This window comes from Schistocerca americana, chromosome 3, assembly GCF_021461395.2.
Source record: "Schistocerca americana isolate TAMUIC-IGC-003095 chromosome 3, iqSchAmer2.1, whole genome shotgun sequence".
Classification (NCBI taxonomy): domain Eukaryota; kingdom Metazoa; phylum Arthropoda; class Insecta; order Orthoptera; family Acrididae; genus Schistocerca; species Schistocerca americana.
Window position 1 is genome coordinate 271,343,838 of NC_060121.1, and position 18,810 is coordinate 271,362,647.

Genomic DNA, 18,810 nt, shown 5'->3' on the forward strand with positions numbered 1-18,810 from the left:
GGAAGACCATTGTGTTCGACATCTGGCTCTGGCCCATCATACTGCATCTGCAGCAGTAATTTGAGCAGCAGCTGGCACCACAGTGACACAACAAACTGTACAAATTGGTTTCTTCAAGGGCAGCTCCAAGCCAAAAAGACTGTAGCGTGCATTCCACTGACCCCAAACCACCACCATTTGCAACATCAGTGTTAGCAGGTGAGAGCTCATTGCAGGGCAGCGTGGAGGTCTGTCGTGTTTTCTGCTGAAAGCTGGTTCTGCCTCAGTGCCAGTGATGACAGTTTGTCATTTAGGAGGAGGCAGTTGAGAGCTTGCAACCAACCTAACTGCATGCTAGACACACTGGACCTACTCCTGAAGTTATGGTCTGGAGTGCAATTTCATATGGCAGCAGGAACACTCTCATGGTTCTCCCACGCACCATGACTGCAAATATTTATGCCAGTTTGGTGATTCGACCTGTTGTCCTGCCATTCATGAACAGCATTTCATGTGTTTTCCAACAGGAAAACGCTCACACACATACGACTGTTGTAACCCAACATGTACTGCTGCAGTGTGTTGACATGTTGCCTTGTCCTGCTCAGTAACCAGATCTGTCTTAATCAATCACATATGAGACATCATCTGAAGACAACTTCAGCATCATCAACTAACAGCATTAACTGTCCCTGTATTCACCGACCAAGTGCAACAGGCATGGAACTCCATCTCACAAACTGACATCTGGCACCTGTACAATACAAAGCATGCACGTTTGCATCCTTGCATTCAACATTCTGGTGGTTACACAGGTTATTAATGCACCAACATTCCACATTTGCAATGGCCTATCTTGCACTTACATTAAGCTGTGATGTTGCAATGTTAATCACTTGAATGTGTTACCTAGACAAATGTATTCCCAAATTTCATTATGCTACATTAAATATTTTTTGGTGACGCGATATTCCGTCACGGTATTTGAGTACAGGATTGCTCACAAGAAGACACAACCCACTTGGAGTTGTAAATGTGTCGCTGCTTCTGCAAGACAACAGTGACACTGCTTGTGCAATGGAATAAGCAAGTGCTTGGCAATTTTTCCCCTAAATTCTTACCAAAGAAACAAGTACCACCATCCCCAGGCTGAGCTGTTAACAGTCACAGTTCCTGATTGAAATGGCTGTGATGGAGCAGGTAACTGCTTTCAAAAGGAACAAATATGTTGGTGGCACAAAAATTAGACTCTGACCACACAAAGCTATCTGTATGTAGTAGGAAGTCTATGGTTACCAATTGTGTTAAAACAAAAACAGTGTAACAAAACTGAACAGTCTTCTCATGACTAGCCAGAGACAGAAGGAGCAGTGAAAATTTGCTTCTCTCTTGGTGAATCCTATCCTATATATCCAATTAAAAATGTTATAGGGTTCAGCATGGAACTCAGTAACAGTATTGTTTTTAATAGTTACATTAAATGTCATCCATCAAATGGTTCAAATGGCTCTGAGCACTATGGGACTTAACTTCTGAGGTCATCAGTCCCCTAGAACTTAGAACTACTTAAACCTAACTAACCTAAGGACATCACACACATCCATGCCTGAGGCAGGATTCGAACCTGCGACCGTAGCGGTCGCGCAGTTCCAGACTGTAGCGCCTACAACCGCTCGGCCACCCCGGCCGGCCTATCATCCATCCTTACTGTTTGAGGGTCTTGGAATTCTCAGAGTCACCTCCCCATACATTACACCTTAACATTTTTATCTGTTTCTGTTCTACTGTGATCCACATAAGCACAATACAAGACACACAAAACAATTCATACACACTATGTCTTCCTGTCTAGGGTTCAGAATGGAGTTCTACAGTCTAGCACAAAGGTTTTCAACAAGCTCCCATCTAACACAAATAAACTGGGAATTTGTAACAGTTCAAAGGAAAATTAAACACATGCCACATGAGTCACTCTTTCTACAAATTATCTGAATATCTACATTCAAGAACAGAAAATGCTGATCACTAATGGCAAGTAGCAGTGTCCATTGCATAACTGCACGACAAGAAAAGTCTGCTGTGAACAGGACTCTTTATTTAAAGATGTTGGTAACTATTTTCTTTGAAAGTTACCAATGCAGTCAAGTACGTATTAAGCTACCATTATCAGATAAACAGCAGCTATTTAGTAATAACTAAGGAGGCAGCAGCATTTTTTCATAGAAGTGACTTCCTTTTCAATTTACTTGATTAAATTTAGATGTAAGGAAAGGAACACAGCAGTCAGTTGCAATCCCATTACCTTTTATTATTCTTGCAAACCTAGTTTTCAGCTATAAATAGCCATCTTCAGACTAGCAGTTCATGTCACAATGTGTTCTACAGGTGTATAGGCAAAAGGACACTGAGATGGTTGCTCTGCCTATACAACTGTAAGAACATATGGTGACAAGATCTGCCGTGAGTCTGCTGAAATATAAAGAAAATGCACTGAAGATGGATATTTACAGTTGAAACCTAGATTTGCAAGAATAATAAAAGCTAATGGGATTGTAACTGACTGCTATGTGCCTCTCATTCCTCATAGTCTATGGTTGCTGTGTGCAATAGTACCTTATTCAACCAAAGTTGGTTAAATTTAGATGGCATAAGCATAAACAGTATTAAGCAGTATAGTGATTAGAATAAGTTTCTATGATTTTCTTGTCTCTTGTTAATGAACACCTGGACTTATTCCACTTCCTTGAAGGTTCTTCTTGATTGTATTTATGGAACATGATGAATAAACACATGAATTTGCCAGTTATTACGGCTCTACATGTTTCATTTACATATGGTGCATGGGACAGATGTTTACTTAAATGCCTCTGAGCACACTGTATTTAGTCTTACCTTGTCTTCACAATCCCTATGGAAGTGATTTGTAGGGAGTTGCAAAATGTTTCTAGACTCATCATTTAAAGCTGAGTCTAGATAATTTCTAAGTAGGCTTTCACGGGACATTTATATATTATCTTCAATTGTCTGTCCCATGAGTGAAACAAACCTGTGACCATTTGTGTTGCCCTTCTTTGTATAAATTTAATATCCCTTACCAGTCCTGTTTAGCACGGATCATACATCTTTGAATGCTAAGGTGCTATTTATAAAAGGATATAAGGAAAAAGGAAGATATTTATAAAAAATGCAAGTGTTGTCTATGTTGAAGATATGGCGTGGGCCATAGCCATTCAAAAGCTGTTTTAGTTCATCAGTCCATTTGGTACAAAGGGAATTATCCATGCTGGCACTCTCTCTGCAGATTTTTTAAAATGTGATTTCATGGTGCTTTTTTAAAATTTGAGACCCATTCTTCACTTGTGGCAAATCCTTCAGTCCCAAGAGAATGAGCAAGACGTGGCTTTTGTCTTCAACATGAACCCACCCACAGGAATGTTTTGTCCTCTACACTGATTTATCCTCAAGATGAGGATATTCGTCCTGACGTGAACTTTTCCTTCCTGTGCATGAGGCACTTCCGGTGACACAAACTCAATTTTTTAAAATCATCGACAAAGTAGATGGTAAAATAGTGAACTGTTTCGTAACCTCTTTTTTTGAAATTCCACTCTCCACAGTATCAACAACAAGCTTTTTTCATTAACTGAAATTTCCTTCTAGCACTAATGGCATCTCAGTTTCAAGAAACACAGGTTGACTACACCACAGTATTAAAGCAGACAGCAGACTGAATGGCTATGTGTCACAGAAACATAGGAAAGATAGTCCAAGCCTGTACTGGGAATCACCAAAGAAGAGCAACTTCAAATTACAGACAGTGCGGAGCCATGACTTCAAATCATAAAGCGTTGGCACAATGCCATCTTCACTAGAATTTTAAATTACTGAGGGGACCAAAACACATTGATTTCTTTTTCTTTTTTCATTTTATCATATACTTTTCAATGTACTGAGAAAAATTACAAATTATTGGGAGTTTCAAATGATCAAGAATCAACTGTTATTAAAATTGTCTGCAAGGTCATTAATATACTACATGAGCAGGAAGGGTTCAAACACACCTCCCTGGAGCATACTTGAAGTTACTTTTAATATCTGTTATGACTCTCAATCCAAGATAAAATGCAGTGCTCTCCCCAGCAAGAAATCCTCAACACAGTCACAGGTCTCACCTAATACCTCATGCGATTGTACTTTGAATAATAAGTGTATGCGATGTACTGGAAGTAGCTGTATCACTAATTACTTAATTTAGTACGTTAATACAAATTTTATAGTAAGTGAATAACAAGTTGACGTGCTGAGTTGCTAATGCATTTTGTGGAGAAACGTATTTTTGTAGCAGAAGGTTCTTATCCCTGCTGTGATCCAGTTACTTTTGCTAGCATTGCTAGCTGCAATCTGGAAGTGGTGAGATAAAGTCTATATGGAAAAAAAAAAAACTACATTTTTCACTTACGTCACTTATTCCATACATGGTTGTCCATACCTAACAGCCTATTACAAGCATTAATGTTTTTTTCTGACTGAAGAATCCATTAAAAGGTTTTGAAGTTGAGCTTCTCAGTGTATCATTTTTATATCGACCTTAGTACATTTGGGCAAGGTAATCACTGAATACTGTATCACAGAGAAGGTTCTAAATGTCTTGTCTAAAAATGACTGAATAGACAGAGAACCAAAACATGATGGCAATTTCACAGATCTAAAACAACTAACAGACCCAATCTTTTCAAATCAGTTAATGTCAAGCAGAGCACCAGTGATAATAAGGCTGTGACAACATCAGGAACTACACGGAAAACATTTTGTGTAGCAAGAGTGAAAGAATACGAGATTCGGGATACCCGAGTTGTAAACATTTATTTATTTGTCAAATATGCACCTCTGAGGGTGAAGTTGTGGAGCATAAACGGATAAAACTCGTAAGTATTGTAAAAGATACCTTACACAAGTTATACAGTGAGCAATGGGAAAGACCCAATGTGGTTCAAGCTGTATTTGAAAGTAGCTACAAAAGGAAAGAGTGTTTCATGTCTCGTTTAACTGAAGTAAAAGCTTAGCTGCCAAATAAAAGCTGCACAAAGAGAAAATGAGTATTAGGTGAGAGACTTTAAATGAATTTGAAAGTAAAATTTTGCCAAATGATCTGATAGCTATCCTAAAAATTTATGGGCTAATGTAAAATCAGTAAGCATCAATCCAGTCACCCAGTGGCCATACCTGAACCAAAACAGAAGATGACAAAGAGGGGGTGAAAATACTGAACTTGGTCCTCCAAAAGAGTTTCACAGTGAAAGATTGTAATATTATTTCTCCTTTCAATTGCTGCATGAACATCAAAATAACAGATATTGCGGTAAGTGATAACGGAATGGAAAATCAACTAAACTTCTCCACAGAGGAAAGACAACTGGGCCGGATGAGGTATGCTTCCATCTAGCAGTAGTTAACTGTAGGTCATTAGGTCAATCTTTTGTAGAACTATGGACCATGTTTTATGCTCATGCCTTATGTCAATCTGAAGAACCACAAGATCTAGCTAGATTGCTGTAGTTAAAAAGCATCCAGTTTGATGCTGTGTTCCCTGACTTACAGAAGACATCTGATAACAGCTCTGCATTGTCATTTAATGAAAGATTATGAGATTACTGAATATCATACCAGATTTGTGGCTGAGATAAGAACTTCTTTGGAGGTATATAACAACAAGTTGTCCTTAATGGAACAAAATTGATTGCTCTAAAGAAAATGGTCAACAAACTCTTGTGGCAGATGCTACAAGAGAGGTTTATATTCACAGGACATTTACATTAGTATGACTGCAGAAATGATAAGCATTTCAGTCACCTTGGTTCAGCATGTTTACTGTTGCCTAGTAAGCAACAGAGTCCGTCATTGGCCCTGATAACTTGTTCCATGCATGATGGCACTGACGCACATAACGTGCGAATAGCATGCCATGTTATAGCCATCCATACTGCATCCGCCTGGTTCTGAAGTTCATCTGTGATGGTTGGCATTGGGTCACAGTGCTGCACCCATTGTTTTGCCATATCCCATACATTTTGAAGGCACGTGTTTGTGCAGCAACATGTGGTCGTGCATTGTCTTGCTGAAAAATGGCATCTGGGATTTTGCACAGAAAGGATATGACTACTGGTCACAGGATGTCATTCACATAGGTCACACCGGTAACAGTGCCCTGGCACACCAACTGTGAATTTTGGTTGTACCCTATAGCGACCCCCCCCCCCCCCCCCCCAACAACATAAGGCTTTGAGGTGTTGCTGTATGTGTTGTACGAATACAGTCACTCTGATGCCGCTCCATGTCCACAGGAAACCAAAATGCAGCCAACATTTTACAACAAACAGAACCTGGATTCGTCCAGAAACACTACACTATGTGATCAAAAGTATCCGGATACCACTAAAACATAAGTTTTTCTTATTAGGTGCATTGTGCTGCCACCTACTGCCAGGTACTCCATATCAGTGACCTCAGTAGTCATTATACATCATCAGAGCAGAATGAGGTGCTCTGTGGGACTCACAGACTTCGAACGTGGTCAGATGATTGGATGTCACTTGTGTCGTACATCTGTACCAAGATTTCCACTCCTAAACATCACTAGGTCCACTGTTTCCGATGTGATAGTGAAATGGAAACGTGAAGGGACATGTACAGCACAAAAGTGTGCAGGCCGACCACATCTGTTGACTGACAGACAGTTGAAGAGGGTCGTAATGTGTAATAGGCAGACATCTATCCAGACCATCACACAGCAATTACAAACTGTATCAGGATCCACTGCAAGTACTATGACAGTTAGGTGGGAGGTGAGAAAACTTTGATTTCATGGTCGAGCGGCTGCTTTTAAGCCACACATCACGCCGGTGATTGCCAAACAACGCCTCGTTTGGTGCAAGGAGCGTAAACATTGGATGATTGAACAGTGGAAAAATATTGTGTGGAACAACAAATCATGGTACACAATGTGGCGATCTGATGGCAGGGTGTGGGTATGGCGAATGCCTGGTGAACGTCATCTGCCAGCGCTTGTAGTGCCAACAGTAAAATTCGGAGGCAGTGGTGTGGTTGTGTTTTTCATGGAGGGGGTTTGCACCCCTTGTTGTTTTGTGTGGCGCTATCACAGCACAGGCCTACATTGATGTTTTAAGCACCTTCTTGCTTCCCACTGTTGAAGAGCAATTCAGGGATGGGGACTGCATTTTTCAACATGATGGAGCTCCTGTTCATAATTCACGGCCTGTGACAGAGTGGTTACATGACAATAACATCCCTGTAATGGACTGGCCTGCAAAGAATCCTATAGAACACCTTTGAGATGTTTAGGAAAGCCAACTTCATGCCAGACCTCATCGACTGACATCAATACCTCTCCTCAGTGCGGCACTCCATAAAGAATGGACTGTCGTTCCCCAAGAAAAAATATAGCACCTGACTGAACGCATGCCTGCGAGAGTGGAAGCTGTCGTCAAGGCTAAAGGTGGGCCAAGATGGAGGGCGCCACAATTTTGTAAGTCATTTTCAGCCAGGTATCTGAAGCCATTCCTTTCCTCAGTAACATTGATCCATACATCACTGTTGTCTAGCATGTTTCTGCACATTCATCAAAGGTAGGCAGAGAAGTGGACAACATGCACATAACCCATGCTGAAATAAATCGTGAGAGACTGTCACCCCTGAGAGTGTATGACGGTGTTGCACTGTTTCACTATTATGCCAGAACCACGGACGACGCACATCTGTCCTGCAATGCCATTCTCATATGGTGTCAATCTACTCGGGGGTGGCCTGGGTGGTGCGACCTGACCGATCTCGTGTTCTACGCCCTTCCATGAACCATTCTGCACACATCTGTTGCACTTCTGAAACACTTCGTCCTACATGACCGATCTCGTGTTCTACGCCCTTCCATGAACCATTCTGCACACATCTGTTGCACTTCTGAAACACTTCGTCCTACATGAGCAGCAATTTCCCGTATGGGTGCACCACATTCTCTCAAGCCAATAATGCGCCCTATTTCAAACTCACTGATTTCACGGTACAGTTTGCACTTCTGTCTGCGAGGCATCCTGCACATCTGCTTAAGTCACACTGATCCATTTTATAGTGACAATATGAGCCGCAGGCACATTTTACCAGTAGGTGATGTTGCACCACAATATTGATGTTGACCTCCAACCTATGGGCCGACATGGTTCAAATGCAAATCATTTCTGTAGAACATACAGATGCGCACATCCTGTCAATATGAACATCCTAGCACTAGTTGTTCAAGGTGTTATGTTTTCTCTTAACTTGGGTGTATTTGGGTAAAGTAATAACGTCATTGTTTTATTTATTTTAGTTACTACACAATGCTTGAAGTTAGTTCTACACTGCAGGCATTAAAACTGCAGTACCATGAAGATAGAATGCAACAAATATCAAATTGCCACGAACTGTACTACACACTTGGATATGCAAATGATTAGCAGTTTGGTGCAACTGCTCAAAGTTGGTACAGTTATGCTATCTACATTTTGCATATGAGGAAAGATTACACAGCAGGGTTCTTGTTTAGAAATTGCATCTGAATGTTGGTTGTTTGAGGGATCATATCATGCCTTATGTAAGGCTTACCAGCATATGTTGAAATTCAACAGTGGCAGGATCGTGGGCTATTGAGACTGCGGTTTATTGTTCCATAATACTACTACTCATGAAAGTCGGGATTCCACAACTGCCATATGAAAATAAAATCAATGGGTTCAGTTGAGCTACACTCAATGCCAAGCAGTATCTTAGTGGCCCAAAGCTACTGTACCACGAGAGTATACACGTATTTTTCACTCAGCTGTACAGCTTCATACATCCACATCATGTACCTTGCATCAGTAAATAGCCTTTTCGGCAGGAAGAGAAGCATTCTCACAGACAGTGGGACAACAACTGGAATACCACGTACTGTTGTCTATTGTTGTGGTTTCCGTTGACACACAAGATATTTGACTGTTGCCCTGTGCAGCAAGTTCTCCCGACCTCTCAACCATTAAAAACATCCAATTACTGCTTGTCAATGGACTGGCATGCCACCATTGCCTAGCCTCTACAACTGATGGTCTCCAGGATACAGTTGAAACAGTACTTATATCTGACATCCAAGCTCAGCTTGACTTAATGTACAATCATGTTAGATCTGTAGTTGCTACTAGAGGTGGCAGCTCAGTGAACTAAATTTTGTATCCTACTAATTTAATCATGCATTCTTCCTACTATTTCATAGACACAAAGCAAGTAAAAATTCATTATTTGCTATCCTTCACGGTGTTGGAATTTTCCACACGGTAACATATACTAATTATCACGTAATTTTAACTGAATGATCATACCTTTGCTCCAATATTCATAGATGCACACTATTGATATTTCATCACATTTTTTAGCAAAATTTCTAGTTCATCAATTTCATTAAGAATCAAACAATGAAATAATGTACTTTAGAACTTTCCTGACAGGTCTGAGTCACATTCACAGCACCACTGACCTGTAGTTTAAATTTTGCTCGTATTAGAATTTACTTGCGGGTTCCCCATTTATTTCATCTACAACTGTATCCAGAGATGGACACCACAAGTCACCGTTATTTGCAACAGGTGTAACAGAATAACTAGTACAAAACATTCAATTTTATTAAAACATGCGCGAATGAAAGTTGTGGAATATGGACTAAACTGGTAATTACCTTCCTAGATAAAAAATAAATAAATAAGAAATAACCATTTCAAAGTGCCAAAATGAAAATACCAGTACTCCTTTCTATAAATCAGAGTCACAAATCACAGCTAAGGTTATTTTTTCATTATTTGAATTCAGAATAATACTTATACCTGCTATATATTTCTAGACAATCCTAAGTCCCTCAGTTGGATAAAAAATGAGTCATAATGAGCCACAGTTCTTAAAATTTCTGTCATAGGTAAAGTTTTACTTATGGGAAGGCATGTGAAAATGAGTCATAATGAGCCACAGTGCTTAAATTTCTATCGTAGGTAAAGTTTTACACAAGGGAAGGCGTGGGTTGTTGCAAAAATGTCATTTAATGAAAAAATAATATACACTGCAGAGAATAAAAGCAAAGCAGAGTGGGATATCATAAAGAAAGAACGAAGGATTGACAAAAAAAAAGTCAAACAACATATAGATAAGTGAAGCTAGATAAAGTAGTAAATGATTCACACTACCTAGCAAACTATGTAAATGAGTATTTTTCAAGTACTGCAAAGAAGTCACATAAAAAACATATAAAAACAACTGTAACACCTATTTTGGACTGTTTGTGGTGAATCTGGATTCCTTACTATTCTATCTGTCACACAACAGCCAATAGTTAATAGTCTGTGATGAATTCAATGTTGATTTTCTAAAGGATTCTGATAGGAAAAATTATCTGGAAACTTTATATGGATTCTACAAGTTGTTTTCGGAAATTAACTTTCCAATGCAGGTGGATAAAGACAGTATGGCCCTAACTGGTAATGTTTCCTTCGGCAAAGCTAAAAAAAAAAAAAAAAAAAAAAAAAAAAAAAAAAAAAAAAAAAAAAAAAAAAAAAAAAAAACTGTTTACCCAGTAACAAATGCTTTCTCTGTCCATGATGCACAGTTAAGAAAACAACATAGTGCCTGACAGTATGGATACTCCTTGGTGGAAATCAATTACAATAATTAATGACTCCAGGACAACTGTTTTTGAGGATGGTTTAAATCAAACAATGGAAAATCAAGGATGGAATAACTACAATATTATGAAAAACATCGATTGCTACTCACCATGGAGCGTAGATGTTGAGTCACAGATAGGAACAACAAAAAACCTCTTAACAAGTAAGCTTTCAGTCAAAAGGCCTCCTTCTGTATCACACACACACACACACACACACACACACACACACACAAATGCAACTTGCACACACATGACCACTGTCTCTGGCTGCTGAGGCTAGTCTGACCTCGGCAGCCAGAGACAGTGATCATGTGTACGCGAGTTGCATTTGTGTGTATGTTGTTTAATTCAGAAGAAGGCCTTTTGGCTGAAAGCTTACTTATTAACAGCTTTTTGTTGTTCCTATCTAAAACTCAGCACTCCACTTTAAGAATAGTTTACAAGAGATAACATCACATCATTATTTGAAATTAGCTTTCCACATAAGCTAATTAGAAAGAACATTAAACAGCCATGTAAAAATAACCTGGATCACTAGAGCAATTAAAGGTTGTGTAAGGAAAAGGGAAGTGTACCTGTTGGCAAAAACAAGTAGAGATCCTGTAGTAGTTGCACACTATAAAAACTATTCAAAACTACTAACAAAAGTTATTAAAAATTGAAGAAGATGCACATAATATCAGAAATCAGTAATTCCAACAACAGCCTTAAAAGCTATATGGAATATAGTTTTACTAGACAGATATCAACTAGCCACAGACCAGAATAACATCACTACTGAACTGGATGGAAGGGCTATAAATGATTGGTCACAGGCTGCAGGTTATTAAATAATCATTTCTTAAATATAGTAGAAAGTATAGGGGGCAAACAGTTGAAGACAGAAATCACAGCAGTATGTTGAAAGAGCAGCTCTCATAAAATTCTTACATATGAATGTATCACCAACTTTTCTTTCTGAAATTAAGAAAATTATACATTCTCTCAAAAATGAAAGCTCATCTGGATTTGTTGGCATCTCCAACAGAGTAATAAAGATTTTTTTTCAATATCATAAGCCCTGTCTTATCTGAAACATATAAAGCATCACTAAATCAAGGCATTTTTCCTGAGAGACTGTGCCATCGCCAAACCCCTATTTAAGGAAGTGATGGGAGAGATGACAATAGCTACTGACTGGTTTCACTGCTCACATCACTTTCTAAAATTTTTGAGAAGGTGGTGGATTCTAGAATAGTATCTCATGTAAGCAATAATAATATCCTCAGCAATCACAGTCCGCATTTCAGAAGAGCTGCACTATTGAAAATTACAATTACCTTTTCACTCACCAAACTGTACAAGCATTAGATAATAAAATAGCACCACTTAGTATGTTCTGCAACCTATCTTAGAAAGGTGGACGTGTGACTCACAGTATTCTCCATGATAAATTGAAGTTTTATGGGACTGATGGTTTAGCCATCCTATGGATAAAGTCGTATTTAACCAAAGGAATGCAGGAAGTTGTACTTAGTAATTTTGCCAATTTAGTATGCGGACATTATTACGACTGAGTAGAAATCGCATATGGGGTTTCCCAATGCTCAATCTTAGGTGCACCATTTTTTCTTTTTGTAGATGACACTAGTATTGCAATCAATCTGAGCATACTTGCAGAAACAGAAGAAATGGTAAACAGCGTCCTTAAAAATACCTCTATGAGTATTACAACAATGATGAATGTAACCCTTGGTGAGGAATTAATAAACAGTATGGAAACTTCAAATGCTTAGGTGCCCATACTGAAGAGAATTTAAAGTGAAAAAGGCACATTTTTGACACTCCTAAAACAATTTAGTTCAGTCACGTTATCACTTAGAAGCATTGAAAATCTTGGAAGGAGACAAATCAGGAAGCTGTCGTATGTTACATATTTGAGTAAAAGGTGTTGGGTGGCAATTACTAACTCACAAATGTATATTTACAAAAACATCTTATAAATATTCAGCAAATAGCCATATTAAAAAATTAATTTGTGATGTTGCAGTGTAAAATGACTTCTTCTGCATCATTATGATTTATCATGCAAAATTATGTATGGTACATAAAACTAAGTAAAGTTCAATAATTATGCACAATGTACAATGATGATGTACCAATCACAGAGCACAAAGTCAATAAAACTGAACAGAAACTAAAAAAGGAAACATCAGTAGGCTTAGGTGAAGCACCAATGTGTGTACTGAAACAATGCACAGAGTGTATACAAGCTCCCTTCATAAATATAATAAACAAACCCCTCACATCATGGACATTTTCAGAGTATTTGAAACACGCAAGAGTTGTACCTCTGCTAAAGAAAGGTAGTGCTGAAGACATAAAAAAGTTACTGGCCCGTTTCTCTACTTTCGTCATTCTCAAAAATAATATAATCAGTTATGAAAGACAGAGTAATGAGTTGCTTGAATAAACACAACCTACTAAGTGAATCATAGTTTGGTTTTCAAAGTGGTAGAGGTACGGAATCAGCCAAGTCATAGAAGTACGGACTCAGTCATGATAGAATTAAGAAAAGTGGCACTTGATGTTCTGGACAAAGATGAGTGTGTCACAGGCATATTTTTAGATATTTCTAAGGCTTTTGATATTGCTGACAGTAGGTTTCTACTACATAAGCTTGAAGCATTAGGAATAAGTTAGGTAGCTAATGACTGGTTCCTGTCACGCCTAGCAACAGAGCACAAAGAGTGGACGTAACACATACCTCCAATAATTCTGAAGTTTTATGAAACACTTATCAGTGCCAAAATACATGAATACAGGAGTCCCTCTGACTAGCATTTTTGGGCCAATACTGTTCCTGATACATGCCAATGACTTTCCCACTAGTGTTGGTCATGGAGAAGAAAAATTCTCTTTGCAGATGATAGCAATATTACAGTCAGAGAGGGAACAAGGTAATGCCTTGCACAGAAATCCAAAGAAACCCTAAAAAACTTTTCAATTCGTCAAAAGTAATAAAATGACATAAAACATAAAGAAAACAAATGCAACAACTTTCAGTATGAAGAGGGAAAATGACATTATTCAATTAAATGTAGATGGTCTATCTATAGACAATGCAACAAATGCAAAATTTCTATGAATGAATACTGATTCTCAGTTGAAGTGGTATGAACACACATAGATACCTGCAAACAGAATGTCATCAATGTGTTAGACCCTTGGAGTCCTGTTACCAGTGTGTAATAGCTACTGTCTTTTAGTTACATACTATTCACATGTACACTCAATTCTTATCTACAACATTCTTTTCTGGGGATCAAATACACAAAAATATGAACACAATTTTGAAACTGCAACAAAGGGCCATAAGAATAATAAAACAAAAAATAGTAGTCAAGCACACTGTAAAGATCTGTTCATAACACCTGGGATTTTACCTGCACCGTGTGAATACATTTATCAGTCAGCTTTACACATGAAAAATAACATTGGTAATTAAAGTCATTTCAATAAAACAGTCCTGCTTGCATGTGAGTTGCATATATTTTTTTGGTGATCAGATTCGATCTTTTTATCATTTTTTCCTTCTGCTGTCACCAAGGAGTAAAAAATGGCCTGATAAAAAACAGAAACCAGTCACCAAACTAAATATACGCAACTCACATGCAGTCTTGATTGTTTCATTGAAATAACTTTAAAATTTTTTTCAATCACTGTTTCCTAAGGACAATGTTTCAAAAAATTCTTACTACATTGGTAATTACTGCACAAACTGTTATGTCCCTGACTATGGAACAAGATATAGACTGAACTTACATTTACCAAGACAGAATAAACATAAAATTCAAAACAGCTTTTTCTACCAAGGAATAAACATATACCATAAATTACCAAAAGAAATTAAGAAACTTCTAAAAGAAACTTATTTTAAAAGTCAGCTAAAAAATACCTATCTGTTAACCCAGATATTCTATACAATGGACTACTTAGATAACACAGAGTAGGGGTTTCATAAAAAATGTATCAAAAACAATAATAGTGATAACAAAACATCTAACATTCTATATAACACTTTCACACTATATTTTTTCCTTCATTCTTCTTTTTTCTGCAAAAATATACTCGGAAAGCTATGGAGTGTATAATAAAAACAGCTTATCCTCCTTTTCTGAGCACATAATGTGTGTAGTGATGTGAAACAATTGTTGTGTACTGAGTGACTGGGAATGGGAAAGGAATGAACAGTGTAACACTAGCCTCTTACATTATCAAATAACTTATTTGTAAAGCAGTATTGTGCACTAGGTACAAACTGAATGATGTAGCACTGTTTTAAATAGGCTGGCCTTGCATTTGGGAAGGCGGAGGCTTCAGTCTTCATCCAAACATCCTGATTTAGGTTTTGTGTGGTTCTCCTAAATACTTTCAGGCCACGGCTGACTACCTGTCCCACCCTCATCATTCTTGACCTGTAAGCTCATAAGTGAATTACTGTAATTCTGCTGTCCTTAATACCAAGGTAGGTCCAATATCCTTATGGATAAATAAAGCTGCTACTGCTACAACTACTTGGCTTATTCATTTTATCCATTCTTCTGCTACCTTTCTTCTCTTTTTCTGTTTTCCTTTCATTTTCAAGGAAGCATCTCATAGCTCTCTAGAACAAATATTTTTCTTCTGTTGTTAAATGATGTGGTTAACTCTCAACTAAGGTAAAATAATGTGTATTCAATGTCTGTGACTTGATTCATAAACATTCTGTTCTTTACTGTTGCAGGGTATGTGGCAAATACGCAAAGTAAACTTAATGGTAAAACTGCTGAAAAAAAATTGTCTGTTTCACAAACGTAAACTGTAGTTGTTATCAATTTTGTTTATAATATATGAAAAATATGAACTCTGAAATAAAGTAATTCCACACATTACTTATAAAATAGATATTTCAAAACAGAATTTATACACTGACTCTCTTTGGCAATCAGATCATCAGCTTTGGAGCACTAGCTCTAGGTGAGGAAGAAATGGGAAGGAACTGGTCTTTGCTTTGTTAGAAAAACTGCCACGTGTTCTTCTCTAGTATTTTTGAGGATCTACCATGTACTTACACAAGAACAGTCAAGTACTCTATTGGTAACATATCTCATAAGTTACAAACCCGTTTACTATTATTCACCTAACCAAATAGTAATATCGATCATGTCTGCTTTCACTGTTCTTTGTTTCAGATTTAGAGTTATGGATGGATCTATGATTCAATGACAACAATGATTCATATATTTAAGAAATAGCTTCAAAGAGTACCATATTGTTTTGCAACATGTTGTTTGTTGTTGTTGTGGTCTTCAGTCCTGAGACTGGTTTGATGCAGCTCTCCATGCTACTCTATCCTGTGCAAGCTTCTTAATCTCCCAGTACTGGTACCTACTGCAGCCTACCTCCTTCTGAATCTGCTTAGTGTACTCATCTCTTGGTCTCCATCTACGATTTTTACCCTCCACGCTGCCCTCCAGTTCTAAATTGGTGATCCCTTGATGCCTCAGAACATGTCCTACCAACCAATCCCTTCTTCTAGTCAAGTTGTGCCACAATCTTCTCTTCTCCCCAATCCTATTCAATACTTCCTCATTAGTTATGTGATCTACCACCTAATCTTCAGCATTCTTCTGTAGCACCACATTTCGAAAGCTTCTATTCTCTTCTTGTCCAAACTATTTATCGTCCATGTTTCACTTCCATACATGGCTACTCTCCATACAAATGCTTTCAGAAACGACTTCCTGACACTTAAACCTATACTCGATGTTAACAAATTTCTCTTCTTCAGAAATGCTTTCGTTGCCATTGGCAGTCTACATTTTATATCCTCTCTACTTTGACCATCATCAGTTATTTTGCTCCCCAAATAGCAGAACTCCTTTAATACTTTAAGTGTCTCAATTCCTAATCTAATTCCCTCAGCATCACCCAACTTAATTCGACTACATTCCATTATCCTTGTTTTGCTTTTGTTGATGTTCATCTTATATCCTCCTTTCAAGACACTATCCATTCCATTCAACTGCTCTTCCAAGTCCTTTGCTGTCTCTGACAGAATTACGATGTCATCGGCGAACCTTAAAGCTTTTATTTCTTCTTCATGGATTTTAATACCTACTCCGAATTTTTCTTTTGTTTCCTTTACTGCTTGCTCAATATACAGATTGAACAACATCGGGGAGAGGCTACAACCCTGTCTCACTCCCTTCCCAACCACTGCTTCCCTTTGATGTCCCTCGATTCTTATAACTGCCATCTGGTTTCTGTACAAATTGTAAATAGCTTTTCGCTCCCTGTATTTCACCTTCAGAATTTGAAAGAGAGTATTCCAATCAACACTGTCAAAAGCTTTCTCTACGTCTACAAATGCTATGAACGTAGGTTTGCCTTTCCTTAATCTAGCTTCTAAGATAAGTCGTAGGGTCAGTATTGCCTCACATGTTCCAATATTTCTACGGAATCCAAACTGATCTTCCCCGAGGTCAGCTTCTACTAGTTTTTCCATTCGTCTGTAAAGAATTCGTGTTAGTATTTTGCAGCCGTGACTTATTAAACTGATAGTTGGGTAATTTTCACATCTGTCAACACCTGCATTCTTTGGGATTGGAATTATTATATTCTTCTTGAAGTCTGAGGGTATTTCGCCTGTCTCATACATCTTGTTCACCAGATGGTAGAGTTTTGTCAGGACTGGCTCTCCCAAGGCTGTCAGTAGTTGTAATGGAATGTTGTCTACTCCCGGAGCTTTGTTGTGACTCAGGTCTTTCAGTGCTCTGTCAAACTCTTCACGCACTATCATATCTCCCAATTCATCTTCATCTACATCCTCTTCCAGTTCCATAATATTGTCCTCAAGAACATCGCCCTTGTATAGACCCTCTATATAATCCTTCCACCTTTCTGCTTTCTGTTCTTTGCTTAGAACTGGGTTTCCATCTGAGCTCTTGATATTCATACAAGTGGCTCTCTTTTCTCCAAAAGTCTCTTTAATTTTCCTGTAGGCAGTATCTATCTTACCCCTAGTGAGATAAGCCTCTACATCCTTACATTTGTCCTCTAGCCATGCCTGCTTAGCCATTTTGCACTTCCTGTCGATCTCATTTTTGAGACGTTTGTATTCCTTTTTGCCTGCTTCATTTACTGCATTTTTATATTTTCTCCTTTCATCAATTAAATTTCGATATTTCTTCTGTTACCCAAGGATTTCTACTAGCCCTTGTCTTCTTACCTACTTGATCCTCTGCTGCCTTCACCACTTCATCCCTCAAAGATACCCATTCTTCTTCTACTGTATTTCTTTCCCCCATTCTTGTCAATTGTTCCCTTATGCTCTCCCTGAAACACTGTACAACCTCTGGTTTAGTCAGTTTATCCAGGTCCCATCTCCTTAAATTCCCACCTTTTTGCAGTTTCTTCAGTTTTAATCTACAGTTCATTACTAATAGATTGTGGTCAGAGTCCACATCTGCCCCTGGAAATGTCTTACAATTTAAAACCTGGTTCCTAAATCTCTGTCTTACTATTATATAATCTATCTGAAACCTGTCAGTATCTCCAGGCTTCTTCCATGTATACAATCTTCTTTTATGATTCTTGAACAAAGTGTTAGCTATGATTAGGTTGTGCTCTGTGCAAAATTCTACCAGGCGGCTTCCTCTTTCGTTTCTTACCCCCAATCCATATTCGCCTACTACGTTTCCTTCCCTCCCTTTTCCTATTGACGAATTCCAGTCACCCATGACTATTAAATTTTCATCTTCCTTCCCTATCTGAATAATTTCTTTTATTTCATCATACATTTCTTCAATTTCTTCGTCATCTGCAGAGCTAGTTGGCATATAAACTTGTACTACTGCGGTAGGCGTGGGCTTCGTATCCATCTTGGCCACAATAATGCGTTCACTATGCTGTTTGTAGTAGCTTACCAGCATTCCTGTTTTCCTATTCATTATTAAACCTACTCCTGTGTTACCCCTATTTGATTTTGTGTTTATAACCCTGTAGTCACCTGATCAGAAGTCTTGTTCCTCCTGCCACCGAACTTCACTAATTCCCACTATATCTAAATTTAA